Genomic DNA, 17909 nt, shown 5'->3' on the forward strand with positions numbered 1-17909 from the left:
GAGCCCCACGTCGGGCTCTGTGCTGACAGCTCAGAGCCTGCAGCCTGCTTGGGATTCGGTGTCTCCCTCTCTCTCTGCCCCTCCCCAGCTCATGCTCACACTCTGTCTCTGTCAAAAATAAATAAATTTAAAAAAAAAATTTTAAAATACGTATTTTGCCTCTGCCCCCGCTCTCTGGCACAGATCTCCAGAATTTCAGATTAGGAATTCCTCCAGTGATAGACATGATAGAAGCACCTGTTGTCATAGTATCTGGACCCAGTCCCTGGTTCCCAAAAGAGCTTCTAAGACCCTTGGACTCTGTGGAGTGATGAGGGTGTCTCTGGTCTTGTAACAGGATGGCTGGGAGCTGGGGGCGCCGGGGAGCTTCAGGATGGGGCTGGTCTCCAGAGACACTAAGGCACCATGGAAGGTTAGAACTTTCAGCTCCATCATCCTGCTTCCAGGGAGGGGAGAGGGCCTGGAGATCGAGTTATTCCTCAGCTGCCAATCATTTCATCAATCATGCGTGCGCAATAAACCCTCTATGGACACCTTAAACGACGGGGTTCCGAGAGCACCTGCTCTGGTGAGCGTCCAGACGCCCTGGAGAAGCGGGGCGCCTGGCACGGTCGCGGGAGCTCTGCGCCCCTGCCCACACTGCTCGCCTCAGCAGCTTCTCCACTTGGCCGTTCCTGGGTTGTGTCCTGTCTAAGAAACCAGTAAGAGTAAGTGAACTGTTTTCCCGAGTTCTGTGAATCATTCTAGCCAATTTTCAAACCCGAGGAGGGGGTCGCGGGAACCCACGACCTCGTAGCTCGGTCAAACAGAAGCGTGGGTACCGCGGGCACCCACTACCTTAACTGGTGTCCAAGGTGGGCGCAGCTTTGTGGCACCAAGCCTTTCTTAACCAGTGGGGTCTCTGCTAATTCCAGGTAGTTAGCGTCAGAGTTGAATCCTGTTGTGGGACGCCCCGCTGGGGCCCACAGGGGCTTAGAGGACCGCTTGGTGTGGAAAACCCGCGCCTTTGGTGTCACAAGTGTTCTGAGCATGGAAACGATTCTCCTTTCGTCATCTGGGTAAAAGCATCAGGGGCCCGAGGACAGTGTGTCCCCTAACGAAGCAGGAAGCTGGAACCATGGGAGCAAGAACAAGAGAAACTGAGTCCAAACCTCCAGAAGATGAACCCGACAGCGACCTGCAGCAGCAGGGCCAGACAACAGAAGCCACGGGGTACGCGATGCAGAGTCGTAGGCCAAGGAGGTAAGAGCCAGTCAAGCCGGTGTCGCATCAAGGGAGGAGGGACGCAGGGCCATTCTGACGCTTCGCATAAGCAAGACGCCCCGGTGAAAAATACCGAGGAGGAGAGGACAATGAAGGCCGATTGCGCTGTGACCGGAGAAATGCACGCGCCTGCGATGAACGGCAGTGGGAGACTTCAACCGCTCCCCATGACTTGCTTCCTACGGACGCTGGCGTTGGAACCAGAGCCGTTTCCGTGACGCGTATAGTCTCAGGCTTCCCTCAGACTCCGCGCCCAGCAGCTACCTCCTTTCCGGCCATCTGGACCTCTGCCCCACAACTGGTTTGTGGATCCAGGTAGATCCCTTACATCTGAGTGAATAGGCATTGCCTGGTTTCCTTCCTGTGCCCTCAAACACGTGTTCGTGCCACCACACCCGTCTCCGGTGCCCTCCCTCAGCTCCCCTGACTGCCGGAACCCTACCTGCCCTCAGCGAGCCTCTGTCAAGAATCATGTCACTACCTTAACGCTTCTTCCAAAAACCTGTGTTTAAGCCCTACGCAGGCTTGACTCCATCCCAAACATTCGGGGAGTGTGTGGTGGGCAGTCCTGGGGCCATCAACAAGAGCCACAGCATTAAGCACCAAATGAATATTAGTGAACGCACAACATGGGGGCATGGCCGAGACCAAAGTCAGAGCTAGCCTCGGGGAGGACAGTGTCTCAGGAGAGTGGATGGCACAATGCCTGTGGAAAACGGAATAACTGGGGCTACACCGGCCGCAAGCACGGGTGATCAGAGCACATGTGTGGGTCTGAGGGTGACGGAGGGCCCCCGGCCGCACAGTTTCAGCTGAGCTGGGGCTGGAAGGACAACAGTGAACAGATACAGGAGGTGGATGGGGAGGGCCCTCGACGAAGAGGGCACAGCACCAGCAAAGGTTTGGTGGCAGGAGGGAGCAATCCAGTATCCAGAGTACAGGGAACGAGCGACGTGTGGTTTGTGAGGAGGCTGGAGACGTGGGTAGAGCGAGAACACACCGTGCGGCTGGGAAGCGCGTTGGTCTTTTATCTGGAAATCAACAGGAGAGGTGTCAGGGGAAGGGCTGTAATCAGGGTCGTAGGGTTCCGAGGTTTTCGCGCGAGGGACCGGGCGGAAGTAGGAGTTCGCGGCGTAATCCAGGGGCAAGCGCTGGGCCCCGGAGGTGGAAGCTCACGTGGTGCGGGGTAAACAGACTGTTTGCCACAGGAGATACGCCTGACAAGACTCGGGAACTAAACGGGAGCGGAAGGTGTCTGGGGTGACTCTGAGGTCTTGGTTTGCTACCCGATGGAGGGAGATGCCTCTGAGACAGAGTTCATTCCCAAGTGAGGATGACAAGAAGGAAGGAAGGTCTGGGCTTCACGCAGGAGATCTTGGCTTCAGGCAGAAATACAGCAAACATCTTGATGTAGGCAGTGCTTGAAATGCTTAGCATGGCTGAGGGGGCGCTGGGGGACAGGATGGCACAAGGGAGGGAAAGCCTGAGAAGGAGCCTCAAAGAACTCCAACACTGAATGGCCAGCCTGGGGGATAATTCGTCTTTTTAAGAAAAGGGGAAAAAAGAAACGACTAGAATGAGAGGAGAACCAAGAGACTATGGTGCTAAGACAGGGAAGACAAGAGCCCGTGCTCCAGAAAGGAGTGCAGTCGCCCATGCCATCTGCGGGGATGGGTAGGTTAGGGGGTCAGGCAGTAGGACGGGCAGGTTAGGGGGTCAGACAGTGGGAAGAGGGGGGTCAGGCAGTCGGGTGCTGATAGGCCTGGCAGTGGAGGGGAGGGGAGAGGCGAGGGGGCAGGAGCAGGAGGACAGGGGATGGAGAAAGGAGCTTACAGGGGCACCCGGGGGGCTCAGTCGGTTGAGCATCTGACTCTTGATTTCAGCTCAGGTCATGATCTCAGGGTTCATGGGATGGAGCCCCGCATCGGGCTCTGTGCTGACAGCGTGGAGCCTGGTTGGGATTCTCTCTCCCCCTCTCTCTGTTACACTCTCTCTGTCAAGATAAATACATGAACTTTAAAAAAAAAGAAAAAGAAAGAAAAAAAGGAGCTTACAGCAAGTACCTTTAGAACCTGGGGGCAGAATGAAGCTGAAAGAAAAAAATGGGTTCTGCTAAAGCACATGTGAATGGCAGGTTTCTGGAAAGGCTGGGGGAAGGGAGGAGCACTGGGGCCGGAAGCCCAGCTGGGTGGATGATGAGCGATGTGTGAGGGTGGCTCCTGCCCTTTCGCCAGATGGCCCAAGACTGCACCCTGCTCACTAGCAGGACTCCAGGGGGCCGTCGTCGGGGTACGTGGCTTCTCTTGTCTTCCAGCACGTGGGTAAGTGAAAGGTCGGCGATGCTCCTTTGAGAAAAGGGGAAGCGACCTGTGAGACACCAAGACGCCCTGCGGGTGGCCGCCTCCATTGGGGCACCTCGGAGCTCCTCCCCCACCGCCCCCTTCCTTTAGGACTGTCCCCCCGGCCCCCCTGACTGCAGACCACGACATACATTATTTTATAATATCCTTAACACAGGCGCAGTGTCTCGTACACAGTGTCAATGAGTGTGTGTACGCGAGTGTGTGTTCAATCCCCGCATGACTCCATGAACGGAAGGAATGGCCCGTGGGGGTGTGGGAGACCAGTTAGCCAAGAAATGACTGACAGGGTAAAGGACCCAATTTTTCTTTAATTTCCTTTGTTTTCCAGAACATAGAATTATCTAAGCCTACGAATTCCTTTCCTCGTCCCATCTGGTGTTGAGTTGTGGGGGACCGGGTGTCTGCACTCAGCAGCTCCAGCAATCGAAAGCCAGTCCCAGGCTCTCAGCAGCGGGGATCACGGCGTGTGCCCACCACGGCAGAGTCTCTTATCGGTTTCTGAGCCATCCCATCGATACGTACTCCTCCCCTTTCCCTCCGTGGCCTCTTCTGGTTTCTCCTCATCTGTCACTTTGAGTTGTTCCTGAAAAGAAGTTTGATTTCTCCCTGGGCCTGACGAGTAAGTGTAGTTTCCCCCCAAACGGGCTTGCATAAAGTACAGAAACCTTCTCACATTTTCCGCTAACCCACACATCTACAACACACGGGAGTGAAAGTTGAAAATTCTAGAAGAGTCCTTTCACCAAATCTTGGAGTAAAATGTATTTTCTCGCACTGCTTATTGGCTTGCTTGACAGTCGTTCACAAAGCAACTGGTGCACAGGGGAAGACAAACAAACCCGCGTTGAAAATGCAGGCCCGACACGTGGAACCAGAACTATATGGTGCAAAAGAGATGCACACGGGCTGTGGGTGGGCCTGGCCCCCCCGGAAGGCACGGCCATCTTCTTCCTGGGTCGGGGACCGCCCCTCAGACCCAGCTCCTGTGCTGGTCCCTCTTCCCTTGAATGAGGACATCAGTCCCAGGCCCTACCAGCGCTCTATTGGACACTAAGTCTTGTAGAGAAAGAAAAGAGTGCACACAAACGTCACTGTTGAGTCCCTGAACCCGGAGGACAGAAGAAGGCTTTAACACAGTTCAAAGGTATAGTCTGGCTGAGTGTGTGTGTGGGTGTGTATATATTGTGTATATATATATATATATATATATATATATGTATATATTAAGGTCTTAACTTATTTTTGAAACAGAGACAGAGCATGAGTAGGGGAGGGGCAGAGAGAGAGGGAGACACAGAATCCGAAGCAGGCCCCAGGCTCCGAGCTGTCAGCACAGAGCCCGACACGGGGCTCGAACTCAACAACGGTGAGATCATGACCTGAGCTGAAGTCGGACGCTCAACTGACTGAGTACATTTCTCTCAAGCTGTCTCCCTTGTCCCAGTGACAGGTTATCCTGGGCATCCAATACACATCTCTCCTCCCAGTGTAAAAAGAAACAGGACGGTGTGGTGAACGACTGCGACACAGCATGAGGGCCAGGCACATAGTATGAAGCCGTCCATCCTTTGCTCAACGTGGGTGCTGAATCCTGAAACACTGCTCAGCTCGGGGGTTGGAGCCCCAGCGGTCAGACTGCTGCCTTCCCTAATAAAAGTACATCTTTTTTTTTTTTTTTTAATTTTTTTTTCAACGTTTGTTTATTTTTGGGACAGAGAGAGACAGAGCATGAACGGGGGAGGGGCAGAGAGAGAGGCAGACACAGAATCGGAAACAGGCTCCAGGCTCCGAGCCATCAGCCCAGAGCCTGACGCGGGGCTCGAACTCCCGGACCGCGAGATCGTGACCTGGCTGAAGTCGGACACTTAACCGACTGCGCCACCCAGGCGCCCCCCTAATAAAAGTACATCTTATCTACAGCAATCACAAGGCGCACTTTTTGTACTGGAACGAATTCCCGCTTTTTTGTAACTCCTCTGTTACTAAGAAAATGAAGAGAAAGACTTCGCTCTGAGACGTGCGTTCTCTGGCCCTGCTCAGAAGCATCCCTGGTCCTTTCGAAGAACGAACTGCCGTTTCCTGGGCCAACTGGCCGAGTGCTGCCTGGTATGCTGGACGGAAAGCCTGCTTTACCTGGTTACGAAAGCCAGAAAGGACAAGTGGCCGAGGTGCTAAAGTGGGTACCCGCTAAGGGACCCACCTGGGGGAACAACGGGGGAGGCACCACGTGTCATCCACACGCAGGGACATTTTCTGGGCTTCTCGGTAAAACAGCTAATGCCACTGACTGATGCCTGGTCGTAAGGCCCCCAGGTGTGTTTCTACATGTGAGCTGTGTATAAACACGCCTCTAACCCAGGCGCCCCCCACCCACCCCGCCCCGTCCGCATTTTATCCAAGCGAGGGGAAATGCCAGGCGAGGACAGGTGTTTCACCAGAGGCTGATCGCGAATATGACGTCTCTCACCAAAATGTCACTGCTTTCAGTAAACACAGTCCATTGGAAGGAAGAAGGGTATCCCTTAGTTCTCTTTTCTGGGATCTATATTTGGCCCAATTTATGGTAACTAACTCTGTAACAGGGGGTGCGACGTCACATCGAAGACTGGGGTAGGCGGCAATGTGTAACAGATGTAAAATTCCGAAGTGAAGAAGTAAGAGTACCTCACAGAGGTCGTTCAGGGTGTGATTCAAACCCAGTCGTGTGGGGAGGCGCCAAGATGGCAGAACAACACGGACGTTTTTTGTGTGTCTCGCGTCCATGAAATGCAGCCAGACCAACACTAAACCATCCTGCACACCTAGAAAACCGATCTGAGGATTAACACAACAATTGTACAACCTGAACCACAGAACTCAGCAGGTACACGGTGCGGAGAGGTGAACTTGGGCGGGGAGAAGCCACGGAGGGCAGGGAGCCGCTTTTGCATGCAGAGAGAGGACAGAGACGGGGGGGGGGGTAGAATACGGGAAAAGCACCCCTCCCCAAAAGCAGCCGGAGAGAAGTGGAAAATTGGAAATGGCCGCAGGGACTACACTGAAAAGGGAGAAAGGAGAGGGTTTAAATTCCATTAAGACTGTAAACAAGGGGAGCGTGAAGGCTGCAATTCCGCGGCTCCATACCTGGCGGTGCTCTGGTGGGAAGGGCGAATCCCCAGGAACAGAGTGGGGTCCGTGAGGTTCTCGGGCCACGTGGGGAAAAGCGGTTCCACTGCTGGAAGGACATTTGGTAGAGACCGTTGAAGCCACCTGGTCCCAGCAGACCCGGAAGGCGGCCACATTCGCTGGTGCTGGGGCAAGGTCGTTGAGGGTGAAGACTGGTGCCAGATGTGTGTTGTGGTTTTCCATAATCCCTGAAACGCTGATGCTACGCTATCTTGCGGACTTTTTCTGGGATGGGCTGGCACCTGGCCGCAGTCTCGGGGCACCGGCAACAGCAGGGTCCAGTGGGCATTCCTGGGTGCAGCCAACATTGGACCACTGCTCATTCGGCCATTGCTCGGTGAGACCCTCCTGCAGAGGGGCGGAGCGGGTCAAAGCCGCAGTCCTTCGGAAGTAAGGGGCCGGGGAAAACAGCCACATCTGAGACAAAACTCGGGAGAGAGGTGCTGCCCGGGGCCTGGTCACGGAGAGTGAAAAAGCGGGGAGTGGACGAGAGCTGAGGACAGAGGACAGATGCGCTGATTGCTGATCCGGGAGAACAGACTGGGTGGCTGGGTGGCGCCATTTTGACCGCCCCCGCGCATGCGCATACGCACATGCATCTACGAACACTGCACCAATCCATCCCGGTAGGCTAGCAGCGCCATCTAGTGGACAGTGGAGCCATTACACTGAGCCCCGCCCAACTGGGCCAACCTCGCTCTTCAAGAACACAAGTCTCACCGCCTACCTAGTTTATGGACTATAAAGCGCCTCATAGTTTGACTTCTAGAGAAAAACAAAGTAATTTCAGTCGTATTTCAGTCTGTTAGCTGATCCATCTATTCAATTTTCTTTTTCTTTCTTTCTTTCTTTCTTTGTTTCTTTCTTTCTTTCTTTCTCTCTTTCTTTCTTTCTTTTTTTCCCCCTTTTTTCTCTCATCTATCAAGCCACTTTCAATACCCAGACCAAAACACACCTAGGATCTAGCGTCATTTATTAGATTTTGTATGTGTGTGTGTTTAATTTTTTGTTTGAATATTTTTTAATTTTAATTTTTTTAATTTTAATTTTTTTCCACCTCATTAATTCCTTTTCTCCCCTTCAAAATGACGAAACAAAGGAATTCACCCCAAAAGAAACAGCAGGAAGAAACGACAGCCAGGGACTTAACCAATACAGATAAAAGCAAGATGTCTGAACCAGAATTTAGAATCACTATAATGAGAATACTAGCTGGAGTCAAAAATAGATTAGAATCCCTTTCTGCGGAGATAAAAGAAGTAAAAAATAGCCAGAATGAAATTTAAAATGCTATAACTGACTGCAATCACAAATGGATGCAGCAGCGGCAAGGATGGATGAGGCAGAACAGAGAATCAGCGATATAGAGGACAAACTTCTAGAGAATAATGAAGCAGAAAAAAAGAGGGAGATTAGGGCAAAAGAGCATGACTTAAGAATTAGAGAAATCAGTGACTCATTAAAAAGGAACAACATCAGCATCACAGGGGTCCCAGAAGAGGAAGAGAGAGAAATAGAAATAGAAGGATTATGTGAGCAAATCATAGTGGAAAACTTTCCTAACGTGGGGAAAGACACAGACATCAAAATCCAGGACGCACAGAGGACCCCCATTAGATTCAACAAAAACCGACCATCAACAAGGCATATCGTAGTCAAAGTCACAAAATACTCAGGCAAGGAGAGAATCATGAAAGCAGCAAGGGAAAAAAAGTCCCTAACCTACAAGGGAGGACAGATCAGGTTTGCAGCAGACCTACCCGCAGAAACTTGGCAGGCCAGAAAGGAGTGGCAGGATATATTCAGTGTGCTGAATCAGAAAAATATGCAGCCAAGAATTCTTTAGCCAGCAAGGCTGTCATTCAAAATAGAAGGAGAGAGAAAGTCTTCCAGACAAACAAAAATTAAAGGAGTTTGTGGCCACTAAACCAGCCCAGCAAGATTTTTAAGGGGGACTTTCTGAGGGGAGAAATAATGAAAAAATATATATATATATATGTGTGTGTGTGTGTGTGTGTGTGTGTATATATATATACATATATATAAATATATATGTATATTTATATATGTATATACGTATTATATATATATAATACATATATATATATATATTCATACACACACACACACACACACCCCAAAAGCAACAAAAGATTACCAAGGACCAGAGAACACCACCAGAAACTCCAACTCTACAAACATCATAATGGCAATAAATTCGTATCTTTCAGTACTCATTCTAAACGTCAATGGACTCAATGCTCCAATCAAAAGACATAGGGTAACAGAATGGATAAGAAAACAAGTTCCATCTATATGCTGTTTACAAGAGACCCATTTAGACCTAAAGACACCTTCAGATTGAAAATAAGGGGATGGAGAACCATGTATCATGCTAATGGGCAACAAAAGCAAGACAGAGTAGCCATACTTGTATCAGACAACCTAGACTTTAAAATAAAGATTGTATCAAGGGACGCAGAAGGGCATTATATCATAATCAAGGTGTCTACAGACCAAGAAGGCCTAACAATTGTAAACATTTATTTGCCAAATGTGGCGGCACCCAAATATATAAATCAATTAATCACAAACATAAAGAAACTCATCAATAGTAATATCATAATAGTAGGAAACTTCAACACCCCACTCACAGCAATGGACCGATCATCTAATCAAAAATCAATAAGGAAACAATGGCTTTGAATGACACACTGGACCGGACGGACTTAACAGATATATTCATAACATTTCATCCCAAAGCAACAGAATATACGTTCTTCTCCAGGGCACATGGAACGTTCTCCAGAATAGATCATATACTGGGATACAAATCAGCCCTCAGCAAGACAAAAAGATTGAGATCATACCGTGCATATTTTCAGACCACAATGCTATGAAACTCAAAATCAACCACAAGAAAAAATTTCGAAAGGTAACAAATACTTGGTGACTAAAGAACATCCTACTGAAGAATGAATGGGCCAATGAAGAAGTTAAAGAGGAAATTAAAAAGTATATGGAAGCCAATGAAAATGATAACACCACAACCCCAAACCTCTGGGACGCAGCAAAGGTGGTCATAAGAGGAAAGTATATAGCAATCCAGGCCTTCCTAAAGAAGAAAGAAAGATCTCAGATACCCAACCTAACCTTACGCCTAAGGAGCTGGAAAAAGAACAGCAAATAAAACCCAAAACCAGCAGAAGACCGGAAACAATAAAGATTAGAGCAGAAATTAATGCTATCTAAAAACAACAACAACAACAACAACAAAACAGTAGAACAAATCAATGAAACCAGAAGCTGGTTCTTTGAAAGAATTAACAAAATTGATAAACCATTAGCCAGTTTGATCAAAAAGAAAAGGGAAAGGACCCAAATAATTAAAATCAAGAATGAAAGAGGAGAGATCACAACCAACACAGCAGAAATAAAAACACTAATAAGAGAATATTATGAGCAATTATACGCCAATAAAATGGGCAATCTGGAAGAAATGGACAAATTCCTAGCAACATATACACTACCAAAACTGAAACAGGGAGAAATAGAAAATTTAAACAGACCCATAACCAGTAAAGAAATCGAATTAATAATAAAAAATCTCCCAAAAAACAAGAGTCCAGGGCCAGCTGGCTTTCCAGGGTAATTCTATCAAACATTTAAGGAAGAGTTGGGGCGCCTGGGTGGCGCAGTCGGTGAAGCGTCCGACTTCAGCCAGGTCACGATCTCGCGGTCCGTGAGTTCGAGCCCCGCGTCGGGCTCTGGGCTGATGGCTCAGAGCCTGGAGCCTGTTTCCGATTCTGTGTCTCCCTCTCTCTCTGCCCCTCCCCCGTTCATGCTCTGTCTCTCTCTGTCCCAAAAATAAATAAATGTTGAAAAAAAAAATTAAAAAAAAAAAAAAGGAAGAGTTAACACCTATTTTCTTGAAGCTGTTCCAAAAAATAGAAATGGAAGGAAAACTTCCAAACTCTTTCTATGAAGCCAGCATTACCCTGATTCCAAATCCAGAGACCCCACTGAAAAGGAGAACTATAGACCAATTTCCCTGATGAACACGGATGCAAAAATCCTCAACAAGATATTAGCCAACCGGATCCAATGATACATTCAAAAAGTTATTCACCACCACCAAGTGTGATTTATTCCTGGGATGCAGGGCTGGTTCAATATCCAGAAAACAATTAACGTGATTCATCACATCAATAAAAGAAAGGACAAGAACCACATGATCCTCTCAATAGATGCAGAGAAAGCATTTGACAAAATACAACATCCTTTCTTGATAAAAACCCTCAAGAAAATAGGGACAGAAGGATCATACCTCGAGATCATAAAAGCCACACATGAACAACCCAACGCTAGTATCATCCTCAATCGGGGAAAACGGAGAGCTTTCCCCCTAAGGTCAGGAACAAGACAGGGATGTCCACTCTCGCCACTCTTATTCAACATAGTATTGGAAGTCTTAGTCTCTGCAATCAGACAACACTAAGAAACAAAAGGCATCCAAATCAGCCAGGAGGAGGTCAAACTTTCACTCTTCACAGATGACATGATACTCTATATGGAAAACCCAAAAGATGCCACCAAAAAACTGCTAGAATTGATTCATGAATTCAGCAGTGGCAGGATATAAAATCAATGGACAGAAATCGGTTGCATTCCTATACAGCAACAATGAAGCGACAGAAAGAGAAATCAAGGAATCGATCCCATTTACAGTTGCACAAAAAACCATAAAATACCTAGGAATAAATCTAACCAAAGAGATGAAAAATCTATACACTGAAAACTATAGAAAGCTTATGAAAGAAATGGAAGAAGACACACAAAAAAATGGAAAAAGATTCTATGCTCCTGGATAGGAAGAACAAATATTGTTAAAATGTCGATACTACCCAAAGCAATCTACGTATTCAACGCAATCCCTATCAAAGTAACACCATCATTCTTCACAGAGCTAGAACAAACAATCCTAAAATTTGTATGGAACCAGAAAAGACCCCGAATAGCCAAAGCGATATTGAAAAAGAAAACCAAAGCAGGAGGCATCACAATCCCAGACTTCAAGCTCTACTACAAAGCTGTAATCATCAAGACAGTATGGTACTGGCACAAGAATAGACACTCAGATCAATGGTACAGAATAGAGAACCCAGAAATGGACCCACAAACGTATGGCCAACTCATCTTTGACAAAGCAGGAAAGAATATCCAATGGAATAAAGACAGTCTCTTCAGCAAGTGGTGCTGGGAAAAGTGGACAGTGACATGCAGAAAAATGAACCTGGACCACTTTCTTACACCAGACACAAAAATAAACTCAAAATGGAGGAAAGACCTCAATGTAAGACAGGAAGCCATCAAAATCCTTGAGGAGAAAGCAGGCAAAACCTCTTTGATCTTGGCCACAGCAACTTCTTAGTCAACGTCTCCGGAGGCAAGGGAAACAAAAGCAAAAATGAACAAATGGGATGACATCAAACCAAAAAGCTTTTGCACAGTGAGGGAAACCACCAACTTTTGTTGGAAAAGGCAACCTCCTGAATAGAAAGTATTCATAAATGATGTACTGATAAGAAATTAACACCGAAAATACATAAAGAATGCCCACAATTCTTTTTTTTTTTTTTAAACTATTCCAATTAAAAAATAGGCGGGGGGAGTGGGTGCCTGGGTGGCTAAGTCAGTGGAGTGGCCGACTTCGACTCAGGTCATGATCTCCCAGGTGCGTGAGTTCGAGCCCCGCATCGGGCTCTGTGCTGACAGCTCGGAGCCTGGAGCCTGCTTCGGATTCTGTGTCTCCTTCTCTCTCTGCGCCCCCCCCACCCCGCCCCCGCTCACACTCTGCCTCTCTCTCAAAAATAAACATTAAAAATTTTTTTTAAAACTCGGCAGAGGACCTGAATAGACATTTCTCCAAAGCAGACATCCAGGTCGCCAACTGACATGAAAAAACGCTCATCATCACCATCATCAGGGAAATGCAAGTCAAAACTGCAATGAGGTACATCACTCACACCTGTCAGAATGGCTCTTATCAAAAAGCTAAGAAATAACAAGTGCTGGCAAGAATGTGGATGGAAAAAAAGAAAACCTCTCATGCACTGTGCGTGGGAAAATAAATTGGTGCAGTCACTACGGAGACTGGTACAGAGATCCCTCAAAAAATTAAAAATAGAACTATCACAGAATTCCGCAATTCCACATCGAGGTATTTATCTGAAGAAAATGAAGACACTAATTCAAAAGGACACATGCACACCTATGTTCGTCACAGCATTATTTCCAATGAACAACGTACGGAAGCTACCTAAATGTCCGTCGATAGATGAATGAATAAAGAAGACGCACCGTATTTATCCAACAGAATATTCCTCAGCTGTAAAAAAAAGAATGAAATCTTGTCATTTGCAGCCACACGGATGGAGCCCGACGCTAAATGGGATAAGTCAGAGCAAGACAAATACCGTATGGTTGCACTTATTTGCGAATAAAACACAAAACAAAACAACCAACAAAAGAGAAGCAGGTTCACAGATACAGAGGACAACCGGGATGGTTGCCAGAGGGAAGGGGGGCGAAGAGATGGACCAAACAAGTAAACGAAACTAAGAGATACGCTCTTCCAGTTAAATAAGACACGGGGGGGGGGGGGGGGGAGCACCTGGGTGGCTCAGTCGGTTGAGCATCCGACTTCAGCTCAGGTCACTCCATGGGTTCGAGCCCCACGTCGGGCTCTGTGCTGACAGCTTGGAGCCTGGAGCCTGCTTCGGATTCCGTGTCTCCCCCTCTCTCTCTCTGCCCCTCCCCTGCTCACGCTCTGTCTCTCTCGTCTCAAAAATCAATAACATTAAAAAAAATTTTTTTTTTAATGAAATAAATAGGGACACTTTTGGGTGGCTCAGCCGGTTAAGTGACTGACTTCAGCTCAGGTCACAACCTCAACATCGTGGGCTCCAGCCCTGTGTCAGGCTCTGTGCTAATAACTGGGAGCCTGGAAACTGTTTTGGATTCTGTGTATCCCTCTCTCTCTGCCTCTCCCCTCCTCATACTCTCTCTGTCTCTCAAAAATTAACAGAAATAAAATAAAACATTTAAAAATTTTTAATAGTTAAATAAATAAAAATAAGCAAACAACTTATTAAAGTAAAACTGGAGTTTATGCATTTAAAGTCATAAAGAATAATGGAATACTAACGAGGGGAGAAAAAAGAGATAAAATATCAAAAGGGAGGAAGGAAAAATATTATTTGCAAATGATACGATTATCTACCTAGAAACCAGAGAATCAACTTACAAACCATCCTAGCAAGGTATCTCGGCCACAGGTACGTTTCTCAGTTTAAAAAAATAAATCTATTCAAACAATATCTTCCCTATATCCCAGCCCAAACTTGTAACAAAATATAAGAAGTAAAAATCCCATTCAGGAAATATAAGTTAAATTTGATAAGAAATGCATAGGAAATACGTAAAGCAAACTGTAGCACTGGGCTGAAGAAAAAGTGAACCTTCCTTTGGCATTGGCGGGGGGGGGGGGTGTCTTACTACATTCTCTTAAGGGAGGTCATGCTATTACAGCAATCTTAATTTCTCCCAAATAGATTTAGTGCAATCTCATGCAATTAGATTGCAATTCGGTGCAACTTAAGTACTGCGGTTAAGTCTTTATTAAAATGGCCCAATGATTATAAACTTTCCTGGAATTAAAAGCAGCTGAGGCTACATATTATCATCCTCAAAAATAAAAATGGTAACAGTTGTTTGATCATTCTGATAGTTACATCTATTAAAAATTTAGACCAACCACTATATTAATAACAGGTCCTTGTAACAATAGATATTAAACTATGTATTAAGCCCAGAAACACATATAAACATATCGAAGTTTATTTTACCAAAAGTTGGTATTTTAAATCAGAAGAAACAAATGTGAAGTATTCCAAAAAAAAATGTTGGTAGAACTCAATCACTTGGAAAACAAGTCTGAATCCCGACTTAAGCTGCGCGATAAACATCTGTACATGAAGTAAAGACAATAAAGAAACAATGAACTTTTAGGAAGGAAACGTCTATGCTGTATGCGGTCGGTTTCTCTCTTTCTCTCCTTTCCCCTCCGTGTGAGCTCGATGATGGCAAGGTCAAAGACTGCCCTAACTGGTTGAGGCAGCCCATTTGTAAAGCCTGCAAGGACCTCAGATTAACGCACAGTCGTGACAAATCACAGTATTGCATTCCTGAAACTAATATAACCTGTATGTTAACTGCACTGGAATTAAAATTAAAAAATAATAAAAATGAATAAAAACTAAAACTAACACAAAAAGCTCTCAGGAGATTGAAGTCTGCTGGTGGTCAGTCTTGGTATCCTGGTGAGAGTGTCAGAGGGGGACAGGCCGGTGCAGTGACCGCCCACAGGTGCACCGGCTAGGGGAACCTTTTCTGTCACCCATGTGGCTTCACTCTGACATTCTTCATTCTGCAGGGCCATTCGGGTCCACTTGTCTTTACACACCCAAACACATTCACCTAAAGCCACCCGGTCAATAAAATCCCTTTATATCAACAAAACAGAACATACAACAAGTTTACAGATTTTAGGACCACATAATTATGGCATCTAATTTACAAAGCCTCTAAGCCAAGTTTTCTATTGTTGCACAAACCACTGGCAGTCCTGATGACATTATATACAGTTCTGTGTGGTCTTTACTGATTTCCCGCCCCACCTCACCCTCAAACAAAGGCAACTACAACCAACGTACAAAAAGACAAAAAACTAGGGAACTACCTCATGCCAGAACCATCAAGGGCTGTTTGCTAAATTAGTGACCAGGAGGACCCAAAGAATAGGTGACATTGGAGTCAACTCACAGCTCCCTGCCAGACGCCTGGGCTCCGCTCCTTCCTCAGAAAGGGCAGGAGAGGAAACCGCCTCCGGGTCAGGGCGGCCGGATCCTTCCAGCAGCAGGAAGTGGGCGGAGCAAGTGCACCCGGGAACCAGAGGCGATCTTGCAATTCCGGGGGCCAAGGCCCTCGGTGCACAAAGGCTGTGCGCCCGAGGGGAGACGCGTGACCGTGACTACCCTCTGACATTTTCCCCCGGCTGCTTCGCTCGAGATGGAAAATTGACAGGGACCAACTTTGCAACAATGTGTCAGTTTGACGGAGCCGAGCAAATACTGCGGATTCTGCAGACCAGCTGAGCGCTGCCTCGTGGCCCAGTGCCCCGAGGATGCAGGGTGTTGAAGAAGCCTTGCTTCCTCCGCCCAGAGCCGCAAAACTGAGAGCAGGGCCAAAGAGGACGCTTCTGGGACCCCGCCACCGGTGCTGGGGTCCCCGCGCTGGCTGTCACCTGGCCTTGAGTCTGCAAGGTGGATTTAAAGCTCCCAGCCCTCCGGCACCCGCCCAACGGAAGCTGCAGAGGCCGCCGAGGTAAACAGGGGGTTCCACCTCTGCTGTGTTTGGGGAGTGACACCCTCAGGCAGGCGCCGTCCGTCCGGGCAGGAGAAAAGTTACTAGAAAAGTCCAAGGGGTGAGATGTTTTGGAGGGGAAAAGAAGGCAGCAAAAGAGAGTATTACCTTCCAGTGAAAAATGGACAGCTTTTCCAAGAAGGTTTAATCAGAGCGTGTAAGCACAATCAGCATTTGAAATATTCCCTGTACCTTCGGAATTATTAGCGGGGGCAAGGAAGCAAGAGGAGGAGGAGGACAGAGATAAGGGGGACATGGTTTTAGGGGAGTATAAAATACAGTATAAAATACAAACATGAAGTGTATGTGTCATGATAACAGAGGCTGTTGGGTTAAACTCACCCCTGCAAAGGAGACAGTGCTCAGCGTGGGGAAAGTATTTGTAAGAAACACAGATTAAGTGAAATGGCTCAGAAAGGTAGAAACCAAAGGCGACGGCACTGCATTCCAGAGAATCTGAAGCAAGCACACACACAAGAAATGTGAGAGGGCAGTCATTTTAGACAACTTTAGAAATACAAAGTTAACCTTTCCAGGGGGGACACGCTTACCGAATCTTTTTTGATATTGTAATATAACATCAGGATGTTCAATAAAAACTGCTTGGAGGGGAGCCTGGGTGGCTTAGTCGGTTAAGCGTCTGACTCTTGACCTCAGCTCAGGTCATGATGTGACGATTTGTGAGTTCGAGTCCGGTGTTGGGCTCTGCACTGACAGCCCGGAGCCTGGTTGGGATCCTCTCTCTCACTCTCTTCCTGTCCCTTTCTCTATGTCTCTCAAAATAAGTAAACATTAAAAAAAATTTTTTAAGCTGCTTGGACATAAATGGAAATTAAAAGAGATAATAATGAAAACTTCAATATACCTTGTAGATTTTAATAGGTCAACTGTGTAGAAACAAGTAAGATTTTTGGGTCTGAATATGATTACTGCCATAGCTATGCCCAGCTCCATATCTTGGAAATAGAGGATAAACCTTTGCTAATACCTATGGAGTATTTCCCAGCTTTCTTATGTGCTTATTCATAAGGACAACCTCAGTAGTTTGTCTATTAAAATAATTTGTATGAGCTCCCATGTTTTTAGCTTCTGGTTGTGTTTCATTCGCTTACACAAAATTAATTAATGAAGACATGTTTAATTCCAGATCCAGAGTTTTGCCATTTCTAATCAGCAACCTTGCATATAAATGCATCTTGATGAATTTTTGTGATGCACCGTTATGGGAACTCTTACTACTGGCAATACTGAGTCAATTGAATTTTTTCTAATGTTTATTTTTGAGAGAGAGAGAGACAGAGCATGGGCAGGGGAGGGGCAGAGAGGGAGGGAGTCACAGAATCCCAAGCGGGCTCCAGGCTCCGAGCTGTCAGCACAGAGCCCGACTTGGAGCTCGAACCCATAGACCGCGAGACCATGACCGGAGGTGAAGTCGGATGCTTAACCCACTGAGCCACCCAGGCGCTCCTAGTGAATTTTTGATTGATACCTACTAAATTTCCCTCCAACCATCATTTGGACCATTTCTTTCAATAAATTCGCTAACCAGTTATTATTATCGCTTAATGGGAAAAAATTTATTTCTGTATTAATTGATCAGGAAAGTTCCCGGGTGTGTTTACTGTTTCTGTAGCT

This window comes from Lynx rufus, unplaced genomic scaffold (assembly GCF_022079265.1).
Source record: "Lynx rufus isolate CCGP_SWC_20201006 ecotype Redwood Valley unplaced genomic scaffold, mLynRuf1.p SCAF_6, whole genome shotgun sequence".
NCBI classification, from domain to species: Eukaryota; Metazoa; Chordata; class Mammalia; order Carnivora; family Felidae; genus Lynx; species Lynx rufus.